Below are 9,651 nucleotides of genomic sequence, written 5' to 3'. Positions count from 1 at the left end.
AGAGTGAGCCCGTGACTATGGGCCAAGACGGAGGGGCTAGAGAAGCCTACCTCTGAATGATGGATGCTTGGTACACAGAGTTCATTCGTGTGAATCCGAACACTCCACCTCCCCCACCTCCTCCGATTCCTCAATATGCTTCTGTAGCTCTGCAGTGAGCGGACGTGTTTAGGAGGGAGAAGCCTCTGGTAGATAAGATTTAGAAACAAAGGGGCTAAGGAATTTCGGGCCAACCTGGATGATGACCCGGAGAGAGCAGAGTTTTGGTTGGAGAATACCATTAGGGTATTTGACGAACTGTCATGCACACCTAAAGAGTGTGGGAAGTGTACGGTGTCACTTCTACGCGACTTGGCCTATCAATGGTGGAATACTCTCGTGTCTATTGTACCAAGAGAGAGAGTAACTTGGGAATTCTTCCAGGAAGAGTTTCAAAAGAAGTATATTAGCCAGAGGTTCGTAGACCAAAGGAGGAAGGAATTTCTAGAATTGAAGCAAGGCAGTAAAACAGTGACGGAATATGAACGTGAGTTTGTGAAATTCAGCAAGTATGCGCGAGAATGCATGTCCTCAGAAGTCACTATGTGTAAGAGGTTTGAGGATGGCCTTAATAAAGATATCTAAGTATTTGTGGGCATTTTTAAGTTAAGGGAATTTGTGGTACTCGTTGAGAGGGCATGTAAAACAGAAGAGTTGGTTAAAGAAATGAGAAAGGCGACTATTGAGTCGCGTGATTCAATGAAAATATAGATAGGGAAATTACATCAGTCCTCATCTAAGAAATCTAAGGAACTCACTGCCCGATCGAATGCTTCGGTGAGGTTCTCGAATAGAAATAAGAACCAGCAGAACACAGCTTCTAGAGCCCAGACCACTTCTGTCGCTAGTGTCGACAATGCTTAGCCAAGTAGACCAGAATGTATACAATGCGGTAGGCGTCATTTTGGCGAGTGTCGAGGTAATGAAAGAAGGTGCTTCAAATGTGGGTCAGTAGACCACTTCATCTGAGACTGCCCCGAGCTTGATGACAAGGAGAAAAACCATGATGTGAGAGCAAGTAGTGCTCCTTTGAGGGATAGACCACAAAAGAACCCTGGAATCGGGGCTACCAGTAGAGGTACGCCAAGAGATGCTGCAGTGAGGTCCGAGGGCAGAGCACTTGCGAAGACTTATGATCATGATGATTTGAAGTGTGATAAGTTTTAAAATTTATTTATAATTGACCATTCTTGAAACTAACTATTATCACGACAAAGGCAAGCGCACCTTATCGAGCAGTAGTATAGTTTATGGCAAGACCGGAGTGTCGAACCCAAAGGAACCAAAAGTACTAGTATTAACTTTCTTTTTATTATCTAGCCTAAAAATAAAGGGTTTGTTTTATCTAAACTAATTATTAAACTAAGAATGTATAGAAAGTAAATTAGGGAAATAACTTTTGGGAAAACTGAATGATTTGGACAATACTTAAGGGAAGAAATCCACCTAGACTTCACTTGTTATTGACTCTGAATCAGACGATTTATTCACTTGACTTGATCCGTAGAAATCCCTAATTTATATTATTATCTCTTTCGAGACGTCTAACCCTAGGTTGATTAATAAAATCTCTTTCTAATTAACTCCCTAGTGTTGCATTAACTCGATCTATGGATTCCCTTATTAGGTTTCACCCTAATCCGGCAAAATCTTGTCACCCTATCTCTAGGCGTGCAATCAACTCCGCTTAATTATGTTAGATCTACTCTTAGATAGGGACTTTTGCTCCCTGAATAAGCACATCAATGCTTGAATCAATATCCTAGAATATTAAAGCAAGAGTTAAGAATTAAGAATAAGTCAAATATTTATCATACAATTTAGATAATAATAACAAGATCCATCTTAGGTTTCATTCCTTCTTAGGTATTTAGGGGTTTTAGTTCATACTTATGAAAGAAAACATCTCAAAAGAATAATGATAACAAAACATAAAGAAAACCCAAGAACTCTTGAAGGGAATTGAAGGGAGATCTTTAGTCTTGAAGGTGAATCCGGCTTCTGAGATGGATCAATCGGCTTTCTTTGAGTAATTTCCTACCTCCTACTCCGTGTCTCCCTTCTAAGTGCCTCCTCAAGTGTTTAAATAGGCTTTAGAATGCCTAAAATCCCTCAAGAGTGGCCTTTTCTGAATAGAACTAAACTTGGGCTCGATAGGGACACGCCCATGTGACACGCCCGTGTGCGATTTCTTTAATCCGTGTTCAAGGCTGTTACATAGGCATGGTGTGTGGTCTACTCGTGTAAGTCATGCTTCGATCCTACCAAATGGACACGACCGTATGGCTTACAAGTGTGAGTAAGTCCAGGCCATGTTGATTTCTCATGTTGGTTTTTTTTCTCCGTTTTCGGCCCGTTTCTCACTCTTTTTACTCTCCTATGCTCACCTAAGTATAAAACATGAAATTAAAGGATTAGGAGCATCGAATTCACCAAATCTAAGAATAATTCATCCAAAAATATGCTAAGCATGAGGTAAAAATATGTATAAATTATGGTTTATCAAATACCCCCACATTTAAGCGTTTGCTTGTCCTCAAGCTAAATTCTTCTCAACTTATAATTCCTATCAATAATATCTCAAAATAAACCATAAGTAATCACATATTGAGAATTCAACTAGAAGAACGTCAAAGTTTCAAATATTCCAAGTCGAGCATTTTATCACGAAAACATAGGTGTCTCCCCCCATCTAAGTGATTACCTTTGATTCAAAATATCACAAAGTTCAACCTCCTCACTAAAGATTCACTCAAATCACTCGAGGTGTTTAAGGACAAGAAATTTAGCACTCAACAGTCAATATGAAAAGTTATTACCATAGGCTTGCGTGAAAATCAAATCTCCACCACTATAAATTGAGATGATACATCAATCAAAAGGTCTTTTAGAGGGTTGTAACTTGGATTTCGTTAGGGGGTGTGGTTTACAAGCTAAAAAAGATGGTTAGAATCGAGAGTGAATTGAAAAATTACCTAACTAGAAAAATACTACAACTTGATAAATTACATTTCTAATTAGAAAATCCTAGAATTTAGCTTTTCTTCATGGGATAAGGAATTTAAATACTTAAGCTCAAAAACAAAGAATTACTACTAATATGTATGTATGTATGGATGTTTTTTTTTGTAAGAACAAGTCAAATAACATAGGCTAGCTATCAAAAATAAAACATAGCTAAGCAATTTATTCAAATCAAATCTCGACAAAAATAGAGATCAAATTAATTTAGGGGATTTCAACAATAATGGGTTATGGGTTAATATTGAGGGTAAATCAATTAATGGCTTGTTAGGCTCAAAGGGGTTTACTAAGGGTTAATTATGATGACAGGCTTTTATGGAGTAAGTGGGTTAAACCTAAGTGCCTTTATCATCTCGACACATCAAATCAATGGTGTGGTCTTGACATGTATAATCAAGCAAGTTCTAGAATAACAGATCAATATTGACATACTCAAAGCAACAATAAAAGTGAGCATGAAAGAATTAATAGATGCTCTAAAGGCTCAAGATCTCACAAAAATTATGGCTTTTTGATGTTTAAACCTGTGAACTTCAACTCAAGATAATACCTAAACTTGGGGAAACAACCTAAAAATTTTTAATTCTCAAAAATCAACTTATCATGCTTGGTTCTCTAATTCCTTAAAGTTTAAACAATCAATGCATAAATGCCTATGTTTTAATTCAAGACATATTAGTAAAAATCATAAATTAATCAAAATTCATTCTAATGATTATATGAGAAAATTATTTGAGAACAAGACAAAATTCAAGGATTTTCTGATAATGATATAAATGACCCCCCACACTTAAGATGTACATTGTCCTCAATGTACAATGATAGATATACTGAAAAATACAGATATATAATCATAAGATGGGGAGAGGTGTGAAACTTCCTGAATGATGAATGGACTCATTGAATTGGAGTTATGAAGAATAATCGGCTAAGGCAATGATGAGAGTGGAGGAGGATACTCTGGTGGTGGTAGAGGTTCATTAGTCCATAAGTCCTGCACCAAAAGAATATTATATCTGGTAGTAGCTATGGTTGTGGTCAAGCAGGACATGGTAGTCGTTGAGAACCTTTTCCAGTGGAGTTTCAAGTTCCTAACTAATGATGAGCTTTGGACCTCTTTATAACTGTGATAAAATCAAGAACTTCTTTTAAGAAATATAAAGAAGCATAATTACTTGAAAAGAAATAGCCGAATAAAAATTATAAAATCTCAAGATAAAATAAAAATAGTATTATAGGGAAATAAAAAGTAATTTCAAAATATAAATAAAGATAAAAATAAAATAAAATAAAGTAAAATAAATAATAGGTGTTTATAAAGAAATTGGGGCACACGGCTGTGGGGCATGCCCGTGTGCCCTATTTCAGCCTGTGTGTTTTGTGGTTTTCGAAATTGGGCGCATTGGTGCACACCGCCATGTTGCACGTCTGTGTCATTCTTTGTTCGCTTCTCCCATGCCCGTGTTGTTTTGACAGGCTCGACCACGGTCGATGGGCACGGTCTTGTCGCACGCCCGAGTTAATTTGGCAAGATTGCCCACGACCATGTCACACGGTCGTGGCAACTTATCTAATCCCGTGTTGGGGAAACGTTTTTACTCTATTTTCACACGACCATATTGTACTGACGTGTTGCCTCCCGTGGTATGGACACGGCCTAAGGCATGCCCGTGTGCCTGGCCGTGTGGTTCTAGAAATCCTGTGTTTAGTGACTCAGTTAGTGAATTAAATGTTAAAAACTAAAATTTAAATAAGTTAACACCGTTAGTGCTCGGGTTTCCTCTCGAGAAGCGCTTATTTATAGTCTAAGCTCGACTCTACCTTGTGGGTATATTTAGGTAACTTTGTGGAGCCGTAGCTCCTCTTTATCATCTTTGAAATTCTCACCATTATAAAGTTTGAGACGATGTCCATTTACCTTAAAAGTGCCTTGTGATGGATGACTTACCTCTACTGTGCCATATGGAAACACAGTTTGGACTACAAAAGGACTTGACCATCGTGATTTAAGCTTTCTAGGAAACAATTTAAGCCTCGAGTTGTATAACAGGACAAGATCTCCAACTTCAAATTGCCTTCGTTGCTTCAAACGAGCGTCATGGCAGCGCTTCGTTGCTTCCTTGTATAGGCGCAAATTTTCTTATGCATTGACTTGCCACTCATCTAACTCATTCAACTGCATCAACCTGTTTTCACCTGCAAGTTTGGGATCAAGGTTTATAGCCCAGAATGCCTTGTGTTCTAACTCAAACGGTAGATGACAACTTTTTCCGTAAACAAGTTTATAAGGGGATGTTCTTATGGGGGTCTTAAAAGCAGTTCTATAAGCCCATAAAGCATCATCTACTTTCATCACCCAGTCCTTCCTGTTTGACTCTACTGTCTTTTCTAGAATACATTTGAGCTCTCACTTTGCTACTTCGACTTGTCCACTAGTCTGAGGATGATAAGGGGTAGCTGTTCTGTGGTTAACTCCGTATTTCTTAAGGGTCTTATCAAATTGGGCGTTACAAAAATGAGTACCTTTATCACTGATAATTGTTCTAGGGGTTCCAAATTGAGAGAAGAGTTTCTTAAGGAATCGTATTACCACTCTAGCATCATTAGTAGGTAAAGCTTGGGCTTCCACCCATTTAGACGTATAATCAACGGCTACTAATATGTATTTATTCTCGAATAAGTTGGGGAATGGACTCATGAAGTCGATACCCCAAACGTCAAATATTTCACATGAGAGCATATATGTCTGAGGCATTTCATCGCGTTTGGATATATTACCTGTCCGTTGGCATTTGTCACAAGAAGTAACATACCTGTTGTCGTATTTGAATAAAGTGGGCCAATAAAAACCTGATTCGAGGATTTTATGTGCAGTCTTATTTCCACTATAATTTCCTCCAGTCGATCCTGAGTGGCAATGTTCCAATATTTCCAAAGCTTCTGTCCTTGTAACGCATCTCCTAATGATTTGATCTGCACATATACGGAAAAGAAAAGGGTCTTCCCAAAAGTATTTTTCACATCAGTGAAGAATCGCTTCTTTTGCTAATGTGTCAACCCTTTTGGGATAATGTTAGCGGCTAAAAAAATTTACAATATCTGCAAACCAAGGTACCTCAGAATCAAATATAGCAAAAAAAATTTCTTCAGGGAATGAATCATTTATTTCAACGTCATTTGGCTCTTTGGTACTTGAGTTTTCATGCCTGGAGAGATGGTCAGCCGCGAGATTTTCAACTCCTTTCTTATCCTTAATCTCCAAGTTAAATTCCTGCAATAATATGATCTATCGAATGAGTCGAGATTTTGCATCAATTTTAGTCAAAAGGTAGCGAAGAGCAGAATGGTCAGTATAAACGACAACTTTAAACAATATTAGATATGACTTAAATTTATCGAATGCGAAAACCACAGCTAGCAGCTCTTTCTCCGTGCCGGTGTAGTTTTCTTGTGCAGCTGTCAAAGTTCTACTAGCATAATAGATAGGTTTAAAATGTTTATCTCTTGGCTGTCCCAAAACTGCACCTATTGCAAAATCACTCACATCGCATATTAGTTCAAAAGGTGAATTCCAATCAAGTGCAATTATAATTGGAGTTTTAGTCAGTTTATCCTTTAAAGTATTAAATGCTTCTAAACACTCCTGATCGAAATTAAAAGGCACATCTTTTTCTAGTAATTTAGTCAAAGGCTTAGCTATTTTAGAAAAGTTTTTAATAAATCTTCTATAAAACCAAGCATGTCCTAAAAAGCTTTTAATAGCCTTAACCAAATTAGAGGGAGGTAGTTTTTCAATGGTTTCAATTTTAGATTTATCAACCTTAATCCCTCTACTAGAAATTTTATGTCCTAATACAATACCTTCTTGAACCATAAAGTGACATTTTTCCCAATGAAGCACAAGGTTTGTTCCCTCACATCTTATTAACACTCATTTTAAATTTTTAAGGCAAAAATGGAAAGAGTTACCGAAAATCGAGAAATCATCCATAAATACCTCCATGACATCTTCTACGAGTTTGCCAAAAATGGCAATCATGCAATGTTAAAAAGTAGCAGGAGCGTTACATAATCCAAAAGGAATTTTAGGATAAGCAAACATACTGTATGTACATGTAAATGTCGTCTTTTCTTGATCTTCAGGAGCTATTGGGATTTGAAAATAGCCGGAGAGTCCATCTAAAAAGCAGTAGTACATATGCCTCGACAATCTTTCCAACATTTTGTCAATGAATAGAAGAGGGAAGTGATCTTTTCTTGTGGCATCATTTAGCTTCCTATAATCAATGCAAACTCTCCAACCTCTGACTGTCCTTGTTGGGATTAATTCATTCTTCTCATTGGCTACCATAGTCATGCCTCCTTTCTTAGGAACAACCTGCACTGGACTTACCCAAGAACTGTTAGAAATAGGATAAATAATTTCAGCATCTAGGAGTTTAATTACCTCAGCTTTAAAAACTTCCTTCATGTTGGGGTTCAGTCATCTTTGGGCTTGCACACATGGCTTATATTCATCTTCCATTAAAATTTTGTGGGTGCAAAAAGAAAGACTGATTGCTTTAATGTCAGAAATTTTCCAAGCTATGGCCCTTTTATGCTCTCTTAAGACTTGGAGTAATTTCTCTTTCTCTTTGGGTTGCAAGTTAGACGCAATAATTACTGGTAATGTAGAGTTATTTCCAAGGAATGCATATTCCAAGTGATTCGGTAATTGTTTTAAGTTCTAGTTTGGGAGGTTCTTCAATAGAGAATTTTTGCTTAGGTTCATCATTTACCTTAATAACGTCATATTCTGCTGGTCTTGGGGAGGGTTCATTGGGATTCAGCTCAGTTCCTATCTCAGAATTATCTTCCCTCTCCTCTCCTTGGGCAAGACACAGTTCCAACGTGTCCTTATGTGTGATTTCCTGAAAAGAATCTTTACTAGCATGATCAATAGAGTTAAGAAAATAACATGAGTCATCATGTTCCCTAGAAAATCTCATGGCATAATAAATTTTAAATATAATCTCTTTGTCACCCACTGTAAGTACCAATTTACCATCACCCACATCAATAACAGCCCTAGCAGTGGCTAAAAATGGACGACCTAAGATTAAAGGCACTTCAACATCCTCATCCATGTCAAGCACAACGAAATCAATAGGGAATATAAATTTATCGACTTTTACAAGTACATCCTCTATAATTCCCCTAGGATATTTAACAGATGTATCAGCTAATTGAATACTCATCCTAGTGGGTTTAGGTTCCCCAAGACCAAGTTGTTTAAACATTTTATATGGCATCAAATTAATGCTAGCGCCTAAATCAGCTAATGCCTTATCAGCATTCAAACTACCAATTAAGCAGGGAATAGTAAAACTTCCTGGATCTTTTAGTTTGGTTGGTGGTTTATTCTGGAGTATGGCCGAGCATTCCTCATTAAGCTCCACTATAGATAGGTCTTCAAATTTCCTTTTGTTTGTTAGAAGCTCCTTTAAAAATTTTGCATATGTAGGCATCTGTGATATAACTTCAACAAAAGGTAAGTTAATATACATATGTAGGCTTCCGTCGGCTTTGTCCTCATAACTTGCCACTGATAGTTATTCAATGACATCTCCTTAATAAATTTGTGAGCAGCTTCAGGTGTTTTGTTATTTAGAGTTCCATCGGCGGCTGTGTCGATAAGTTGCCTCGTTGAGGGGTTCACACCATTGTAGAACGTCTGAACTTGTAGCCAAAGTGGTAACCCATGGTAAGGGCACCTTCTTAAAAGATCCTTGTATCTCTCCCATGCATAATAGAGTGTTTCTAGATCCATCTGCACAAAAGAAGAGATATCATTCCTCAACTTAGCCATTTTTACCTGCGAAAAATATTTTAGTAAAAACTTTTTGGTCATTTGTTCCCAAGTAGTGATTGACTCTCATGGTAACGAGTTCAACCACTGTTTAGCCTTATTTCTTAATGAAAAAAGGAATAACCGAAGACGAATGGCATAATCAAAAAGGCCATTAATTTTAAAAGTATCGCAAAACTCCAGAAAACTCGCCAAGTGATTGTTTGGGTACTCATCCTACAAACCATCAAACTGAACAAACTACTGTATCATTTGAATTGTGTTAGGTTTCAGTTCAAAATTATTTGTAGCAATAGTAGGTCTAACTATACTTGACTCATTTCCTGTTAAATTAGGTTTAGCATAATCATAAATAGTGCGTGGAGTAGGATTCTGATTTATTGGATCAGCAGCAATCACAGGATGTGACATCGCTAAAGTGACCCTAGTCGGAAAGCGGTTTCGGGACCGCTAAACCGAGTCACTAAATCATTTGAGTATGATAGTTACTGTCTAAATATGTGAAAATGCATGTGTGAATTTTTAATTCTTTGATTTAGTTAATTTGAATGTGAATTGAAAGAAAAAGGGCTCATGTGAAAGGATTCAATTATATGTGGCTAATTTTAAGAGGTTAATAAAGGAATGAAGTAAAATAAATGGAGTTGCATGTCAAATAATCCATTTGACAAGGATAGTGGCCGGCCATGACAAAATTATGGGCAAGGAAACATGTTTCCAACATGTTATGTTAGTGGGGT

General features: G+C 37.2%; 1 non-coding gene across 1 annotated transcript; it reads left to right on the top strand.

The window, feature by feature from the left end:
• The first annotated feature begins 8,798 nt into the window (after positions 1-8,798).
• On the top strand, positions 8,799-8,905 carry LOC128286033 (small nucleolar RNA R71). Its single transcript, XR_008276580.1, has one exon. It is a non-coding gene; the product is annotated as a small nucleolar RNA R71 (small nucleolar RNA).
• Positions 8,906-9,651: the final 746 nt, after the last annotated feature.

This window comes from Gossypium arboreum, chromosome 12, assembly GCF_025698485.1.
Source record: "Gossypium arboreum isolate Shixiya-1 chromosome 12, ASM2569848v2, whole genome shotgun sequence".
Taxonomy (NCBI): domain Eukaryota; kingdom Viridiplantae; phylum Streptophyta; class Magnoliopsida; order Malvales; family Malvaceae; genus Gossypium; species Gossypium arboreum.
The sequence above is the reverse complement of the archived record's forward strand: the minus strand, read 5'-3'. Positions and strand labels throughout refer to the sequence as shown.